The sequence below is a fragment of the Gymnoscopelus microlampas genome (genome assembly GCF_963454915.1).
Source record: "Gymnoscopelus microlampas genome assembly, chromosome: 3".
Classification (NCBI taxonomy): Eukaryota; Metazoa; Chordata; class Actinopteri; order Myctophiformes; family Myctophidae; genus Gymnoscopelus; species Gymnoscopelus microlampas.
The window spans coordinates 55,207,752-55,217,320 of record NC_139940.1 but is presented as its reverse complement, the minus strand read 5'-3'; positions in this window follow the sequence as shown (position 1 = coordinate 55,217,320).

Here is a 9,569-nt window from a genome sequence, read left to right as displayed (position 1 = left end):
AATCAGTCAACACCTGCGAATTATTTTTCAATACTGCAATGTAGAATACTCTGTTACAATTAAAAGTCCGGAATTCAAAATGTACTTGAGTAAAGGTATAAAAGCATTTGCATCAAAATGTACTTAAAGTACCAAAAGTAAAAGTACTCCTTATACAAAATGTCCCATTTCAAGTTTTCAAATGTATACAAATCATTTGAAAATAGCAGATCTACGAGCTCACAATGCATCAAATCGTGATTCGTGGTGCATTGTGAGCTTGTACATCGGCTATTTTCATACTGTATGTTTTATTATAATTATTATATTATATTATAATAATAATATTATATAATTGTAGTGGAGTAAAAGTACAATATTTGCCTCTGAGATGTAGTGGAGTAGAAGGCAGTAAAAGTATTGGAAAGTCCTTTCAAAAGCTTCCTTCCTAGCTAGCTCGCTCTCTCTCTCTCTCTCTCTCTCTCTCTCTCTCTCTCTCTCTCTCTCTCTCTCTCTCTCTCTCTCTCTCTCTCTCTCTCTCTCTCTCTCTCTCTCTCTCTCTCTCTCTCTCTCTCTCTCTCTCTCTCTCTCTCTCTCTCTATAGACCCCTTAACAGACGACGTCATACTGGCTGCGTGCAGCCAGTATGCGCGCAACGAAACCCATTATATCAGGTCTCGTTAGGACGCGTCTCACTAGCCAACACACACAAGAGGGGGTTGGGGTGTGCTGAAACCAGTGCACCCCGAAACAGGTTGGGAATTGATTGCGTGAAACAATCACCTGTGCGTCCAGGCTCAATGTTAGTAAACAAATAATTGGTCTATGCGAATCCCTGTGCAATGTGCAGTTGAGAAGGGGACTGCAGTGCTGTAACTATTTATTTTATTTTGTTGAAAACAACAAAAAACATGTTCAAAACGTTGCCTAATCAGTATAGGATGTGATTGTGAACCCCTTTACAATGTGCAATTTATGGCTGGTGTATACTTTCATTTAAAAAAAAAATACTGCGAAAAAAGGGGATTACAGTGCAATGTATTTCATTTGTTTCATAAACCAATCTAGTTGTATGCTGAAATGGCACTGAAAGTTTTGGTTACTTACTAACTTACTGTACAGTATGACAGTAGGCCTACTGTTGGATCTATTATTCTGCTTATGTTCTGTGGACATTAACAATTCAGTTGAGTGTATAAGAGACACTTGGAAAGAGAGTATTGATTGATTGATTGATTGATTGATTGATTGATTGATTGATTGATTGAATACTTTATTAACAGGCTTTGGGCCAAGCCCCTAGGGCCTAGGTGCTTGTTTCCATTGTGGTCCTGTGTATAGTGTTCAGTAGGCCTTAAAAATCATAATGTCAAGTCACTATATAAATACATAGTTATTAAATACATTAAATACCGGCATCGGTCCCGGACGATATGACGCAGCAAATAAAAAGGCATATAGGTAAATATTTTTGGAAATCTCTATGGGGAAAAAATGATGGGCTTTCTATCAGATGAACCACAAAATGGCCACCACTGCTATGCCCTATAATGGTTGATTGAAAAAGTGAACACCCTATAGGCTATTATAATCAACTCTTTTCGTTTGGAAATGTTGCATTCCAAAGTCGCAAATAAGAATATGAAGGGATGAGGGGGGAGAAAAAAAGATTTGAGGACAGGTCAACGACAGGCAAGATTTAACCGATCAGATTCAACTATTTAAATTCTTAGTTGGGGCACCCCTATGTCCCCTCATTGGACTAGGTTGAGAGTCTGTGTCCTTCATTGTCAAATGTAACTCCACCCCCTGTTCTGATTGGTTATTTTTTAAATATAATTATCGCTCATTCTTGTAGGTCACTTCATTGGACTCTTTTGAGAATATGTGTCCTTCGTTGGTGTTGGCGTTGGCTTGTTCAATCATTATTCCATACTGATGATTTTTCAGTAAACAAAACACAAAAAAATAAATTGCGTTTGACGATATTTTAATCCAAATTTTACTTTAACTCTTTCACTGCCAAGGACGACTTTTACGACTTTTTTTCCCAAAGGACAAGATTGCCAAACACGACTTATATAATATTCTGTGACTAGTTTGAAAGGGTAAGGAAATCAAAAATCGCTGGCAGTGGGCAATTCATTTATGCATTTAATCTGTCAGTGAAAGAGTTAAAGATAGGCCAACGGATAAGGGACAACTTATGATGTTGAGAGAAAGCACTGCAAAGCAGAACACCCGCAACACTCTGGATTAAACTAAAGTCTCAACGCTAAACAATATCATGAAACTGAGAAAACAGCCAGCACTCAATAAATGTCCTTTTCCCATTTTGTTTTATTTAATTTTACCTCACCCAGACAGAGCAATGGACTTGTTTCAACCTAATAGGTCTTCCTCAGCTTTGTGTCAAGACAACAGGAAGTGAAGTTTAATAACATTATTAATACACACAATGTATATAGCACTTTTCTAAATACTCAAAAGTCGCTTTACAAAAACAGAAACAAAATAAAAACAACTTTATTAGATTAAAAACTAGTATATGAATAAAAGGTAGAAGGTCGAATTGATTGAATTAGGTAGAGAATGCGAGTCTGAAAAAGGTGGGTTTTGAGTTTTTAAGTGGTGTATATCCAAATTAAAACGGTGCAAACTGTCATCACCTTGAAAGATAACTATGTGAAATATCATGCAATTGAAGTAATTCAACATTCAAATACACATTGTAGGATGATCACAGTGAACTTTATCTATACATAAATATAGGTCACTTGAAAGGGCTTGGTAAGTGCCTGAAAGGTTAGCAAACCAACATGTGACTCATGAGATTCAAAACTACATATGAAACAAATGCACACGGCCAAAGATTTTTAAAAACAAATGAATCTAGAATTTCTTTTGTAAAGGTTATTGCGTGTAGGTAGGTAGGGTTTATAACTATTTAACCAATGAAAAATATTAAAAAGAGCCTGTGATTAAATAACTTAATTTGTTACATGAGAAAGGGCTTTTCTCCTGTGGGCGTTTCTCCTGTATGCCTTCTCATGTGTGTATTTCATTCATCCTTTTGACTACAGCCTTTGTGTTTTTCCCTTTTATGGGTTCTGATGTGCCTTGTTAGAGTACTCATAGTAACAAAGCCTTTCCCACAAACTGTACAGGTAAAAGGCCTTTCTCCTGTATGAGTCCTTGTGTGATCTTTTAGAGTATTCATGCGCCCAAATCCTTTGCCACAGATAGTACATATATAGCGTTTTTCTCCTGTATGCAAAATCATGTGAGTTTTTAAACTACTCTTAGTACGAAAGTGTTTCCCACAAACTGTACAGGTAAAGGGCCTTTCTCCTGTATGAGTCCTAGTGTGATCTTTTAGAGTATTCACGTGCCCAAAAGCTTTGCCACAAATGTCACATAAATAGCTTTTTTCTCCTGTATGCAAATGCATGTGTTGTTTTAATTTACTCTTACTACTTAAGTGTTTGTCACAAATTGTACAAGCAAATGGCTTTTCCCCTGTATGGATCATTGTGTGGTTCTTCAAACCATCACTATCACGAAAGTGTTTGTCACAATCTGTACAAGCAAATGGCTTTTCCCCTGTATGGAACATTGTATGGGTCTTCAAACCGCTACTATTACGAAAGTGTTTGTCACAATCTGTACAAGCAAATGGCTTTTCCCCTGTATGGAACATTGTATGGTTCTTCAAACCACTACTATTACGAAAGTGTTTGTCACAATCTGTACAAGCAAATGGCTTTTCCCCTGTATGGACCATTGTGTGTTTCTTCAGACTCGACTTTTTATTAAACATTTTCCCACAAACTGTGCAACTAAAGTGATCCTTCACTTTGTGAGTCCTTGTGTGATCTTTTAGAGTTGTTATGTGCCCAAATCCTTTGCCACAAATAGTACAAACATAGTGTTTTTCTCCTGTATGCAAAATCATGTGTCTTTTTAAATCACTCCTTCTACGATATTGTTTGACACAAACTGTACAAGCAAAAGGATTTTCCCCTGTATGGATCCTTGTGTGGTAATTCAGATTTCCCCTTTGAGTAAACGTTTTGCCACAAACTGTGCAACTAAAGGACCTTTCTCCCGTATGAGTCATTGTGTGATATTTCAGAGTTGTTATGTAACCAAATCCTTTGCCACAAATAGTACATATATAGCGTGTTTCTCCTGTATGCGAAACCATGTGTCTATGTACATGACTCCTCCTCGTAAAGTGTTTATCACAAACTGTACAAGCAAAAGGCTTTTCCCCTGTATGGCTCCGTGTGTGGCAATTCAGATCTCTCCTGTCAGTAAACATTTTGCCACAAACTGTGCAACTGAAAGGTTTCTTCACTTGGTGAGTCTTGATTAAGTGAGTTTGTGTTGATGATTTCAGGTCCTGGGAGCGTTTTTCTCGTGTATGCAAAAGCATGTGACGTTTTACATCACTCCTTCTACGAAAGTGTTTGTCACAAACTGTACACGCAAAAGGCTTTTCCCCTGTATGGATACTTGTGTGGCAATTCAGACTTCTCCTTAGGGTAAACATTTTGCCACAAACTGTGCAACTAAAGGGTTTCTTCACTTCGTGAGTCTTGATTAAGTGAGTTTGTTTTGATGATTTCAGGTCCTGGGACAGCTTGTTGCTCAAAGACAATCTTTGTCCTTTCAGATGTTGTATCTTGTGTGATTTCAGTGTGTTCAAAGCTGATGGACCTTCCCCGGTCCCATCCCACTCACTGTCTTCAGTGTCAGATTCAGAACAATGTGAAGAGAGGAGCTGGTCATCACTAGTTGGTTGTGATGCTCCACAGTCCTCTACATCCGTTTGTGTTTTCATTTGTTGTGTTGAGGTGCAGGCTACAGGCTCTGTCTCCCTGTTTTCATCATCACCTTCACTTTTCACTGCTAGTAATGTCAATGTTGACCCATCATTCTCCTCTGGTCTTTGAAGTAGGTCCTCCTGTTTCTCTTTAATCTGTGGAGACTCTGGTTCCTCCTGGATCAGACTGGGGCTCTTCTGCTGTTCAGGTGAAACCTTCTCTTCATACCCAGGGAACTGCGGGAAGTCTAAATAGACAAATGTAGTGAAATCCATTAAATGATTTAACTTAAACATATCCCATGCAATGTTTCCTCTGTTGTAGCTGTGGTAGTTGGAAGAACTGCCACTGTAAATAATAATAATAATAATAATGATAATAATTCTCAATTCAGTCTATCCTCATTTATCAGAGACATTTGTTATTCGCTGCAACCATTCTAATTCACCAATACTCTGGGACTGGGTTTGAAATGGACAACCCAGTGACCAGAACGAAGCTCTGACACTGGACATTTCTGCAAACTACCGATTCATTGGATATCTATGTTTCTGGACAAAAAGACAAGGTTTCCAAATATGTGTATTACAATGGTTTTAATCTATGGTGGAGCTGGTGGCTATTTTAAGGGAATAGAATAAGGATAGGTACCAATTAAGTATTAAATAAAATAATGTTCTGATTATGAAATAGCCTAAAATGTTATATTTGATTAAACGGTACGTTTAAACGGTATGTTTCCAAGAATGTAGAATGATGTTGTTATCCTAGAAAGTGAAGCTAATGAACTTCAATTCACTTCATGCAAGTTATCCAGTTTTCAATGTGTCCTACCGTTAACAAATATGAAAATGATGTAAATACATTGCTAGAATTAATTGGTTCATTTCATCTTGGTACAAACATCTGGTGGTATTCTTAATAGCTTAAATATTTTCCTCGACACATAACATGTATATTTTGACACCAAGATTGACCTTCTAAGTAGCTTGGAAGCTGAGATATTGGCACTTATGAATATTACATGGTGGTCATCTTTGAAATCCAAGATGGCCGCCTTCTGCCAACATGATGACATGGCTTCCCTTCAAAAACTGTAATTTATGGTGATGGAGAGCATGTGGAAAAAATGTGCATTTTTTTAGCATTTTTTTGCTAACAGACCTGACTAACACTGTTGTTTACTATCTTCTAGGAGCCATTCAAAGAATACCTGAAATAATTTGAAGATCATCAAATAATTAGCTTAGGAAAGAGACAAAAAAAAAAAAATCTCCATGAATTCAAGGCTTCATGGGGTGAGTAATCTATAGGAGAAAAAAAAATGTGTTTGGGTGAACTATCCCTTTAATATAGCATCAAAATGTGTTCAAAATATGTGATGAGTTTTCAGTTAACAAAACATAAATAAAAAAATTGCCTATGACGATATTTTTGTCCAAATTTTACTTTAAAGATAGGGCAACAGTTAAGGGACAACTTTTGATATTGAGAGAAAGCACCGCAAAGCAGAACGCCCGCAACAATCTGGATTAAACTAAAGTCTCAACGCTAAACAATATCATGAAACTGAGAAAGCAGCCAGCACTCAATGAATGTCCTTTTCACATTTATTTATTTTTGCCTCAACCAGACAGAGCAATGAATGTGTTTCAACCTAATAGGTCTTCCTCAGCATGGTGTCAAGACAACATGAAGTGAGGTTAATAACAATAACTCATGCAATTTATATAGCGCTTTTCTAAATACTCAAAAGTCGCTTTACAAAAAACTAAACTAAAAAAAAACTAAAACGTTTCAAAACTAGTTAGAAGATATAGAATTGAATTAGGTGGGGAATGCAAGTCTGAAAAAGGTGAGTTTTGGGTGTGAGTGTTTAAGTGGTGTATGATGCAATCAAGTCAAAATGTATTCAGGTGCAAACTGTCATCACATAGAAAGCTAATAATGATGTCTCTATATTATTACCAGACAAAGACAAAAAATCATGTGAAATACCAGGCAACAGAAGTGATTCAACATTCAAATACACATTGTGGGATGATCCCAGTCAGTCAACTCTATCTATACATGAATAAAGGCCACTTGAAAGGGCTTGCTAAGTGCTTGAAAGGTTAGCAAGCACTCATGAAATTCAAAAAATACATACACGAATAAGAGACAATCATGTGACTCATGAGATTAAAAATACATGTATGTAAAAAGCAAATGCACAGGACCATAGATGAAAAAAGAACATGTCTCCTTTTTCTAAGTGAAAATGCTCATTTTGGTAGCACTTGCTATGCATCCTATGTGTATAACGCATCATGAACATACTTATATATAAGGCATTATAATCTGCTCATAACCCTGTATAATCAGATTTATAAGAGCTCATACATACTCATAATGCTTTATGTCCATAACACATTATAAAGCTTGTTATAATGACTTATAAGTTCAAGTATAAATTCATTGTATTATGCTTATAACACGTGATGATTGCAGTTATACATATTCATAACAATGTTTAATACAATCATAAAACATTATACGGCATGTTGTAATGACTTATAATGTGAAGTATTATAATACTTCATAATTGCTACCCACTTGGTAACACTTGCTATGCAACCCAAAATGTATTGTCATTGTTAAAATCAATCATTTATTATCACAATTATAATGCATTATCAGTGATAAGGCATTATAACAGTGATTAAAATGCGTTACGACAGTGAGTATAAGGCATTTTAGACGTTATAATACAGCATGATTAAATGATCATAAAGTAACAAATGGCCACTTATAATAACTTATGATCATAGTGTAACGCATTATCACAGTAATTAAAATGCATTATAACAGTGATTTAAAGGCGATAAAAATGCCAGCTTATGAAATGATCATAATGTCACAAATGTTCACTTTATAATAACTTATAATCACAGTATAATGCCTTATAAGTGATAATAAAGCATTATAAATGTGATAATAAAGCCTCATAAAATGTTCATAAAGTAACAAATGACCACTTATAACTTATAATCGTTGTACAATGCATTATAATAATGCATTATAATGGTTATGACACATTATAACTATGAGAATTAATTTGGGATGCATAGCAACTGTTACCAATTTGGCAGCAATTAAGAAGTATTATAACACTTGATACGTATAAGTCATTATAAAAGAGCTTATAATGTGTTATGGTTATGGTTATAAAGCATTATGAGTATTTATGAGCACTTATAAATCTGACTATACAGGGTTATGAGCAAATTATAATGCCTTATAAGTATGTTAATGATGCGTTATACACATAGAATGCATAGCAAGTGCTACCGAGCTGGTGACTAAATAATAACTTAATAATAATAACTTTGTTACATGAGAAAGGGCTTTTCTCCTGTAGGCGTTTCTCCTTTATGACTCCTCATGTGTTGTTTTAATTCACCCTTTCTACTAACCCTTTTGTCACAAATTGCACAGGTAAAGGGTTTTTCCCCTGTATGAGTCGAGATGTGGTTTTTTAGATGATGCGTTCTAATAAAGCCTTTCCCACAAAATGTACAGGTAAAGGGCCTTTCTCCTGTATGAGTCCTCGTGTGATCTTTCAGATTATTCATGTGCCCAAATCCTTTGCCACAGATAGTACATATATAGTTTTTTTCTCCTGCATGCAAATTCATGTGTATTTTTAAATAACTTTTACTACTAAAGTGTTTGTCACAAACTATACAAGTAAAGAAGGACCTTTCTTCTGTATGAGTCCTCGCATGCGATGCGATTTCGGACAACTGTCCAAAAGCTTTGCCACAAATGTCACATAAATGTCTTTTTTCTCCTGTATGCAAAGTCATATGTCTTTTTAAATGACTCTTACATCTAAAGTGTTTGTCACAAACTGTACAAGTAAAGGACCTTTCTCCTGTATGTGTCCTCATGTGATCTTTCAGACCTCCCTTCTGAGTGAACATTTTGCCACAAATAGTACATAAATAGGGTTTTTCTCCTGTATGTGAAATCATGTGAGCTTTCAGATTTCCCTTTAAAGTAAACATTTTGCCACAAACTATGCAACTAAAGGGTTTCTTCACTTGGTGAGTCTTGATTAAGTGAGTTTGTTTTGATGATTTCAGGTCCTGGGACAGCTTGTTGCTCAAAGACAATCTTTGTCCTTTCAGATGTTGTGTCTTGTGTGATTTCAGTGTGTTTAAAGCTGATGGACCTTCACCGGTCCCCTCGCACTCACTGTCTTCAGTATCAGATTCAGAACAATGTGAAGAGCGGAGCTGGTCATCACTAGTTGGTTGTGATGTTCCACAGTCCTCTACATCCGTTTGTGTTTTCATTTGTTGAGTTGATGTGCTGGCTACAGGCTCTGTCTCCCTGTTTTCATCATCACCTTCACTTTTCACTGCTAGTAATGTCAACGTTGACCCATCAGCCTCCTCTGGTCTTTGAAGTAGGTCCTCTTGTTTCTCTTTAATCTGTGGAGGCTCTGGTTCCTCCTGGATCAGACTGGAGCTCTTCTGCTGTTCAGGCGAAACCTTCTCTTTATACCCAGGGAGCTGCGGGAAGTCTAAATAGACAAATGTAGTGAAATCCATTACATGTTTCAACTTAAGTATATCCCATGCAATGTTTCCTCTGTTGTAGCTGTGGTAGTTTGAGGAACTTCCACTGTAAATAAATGCTCAATTCAGTCTATCCTCATTAATCAAAGACAATTGTAATTCGCCAATACTCTGGGACTGGGATTGAAATGGAAAA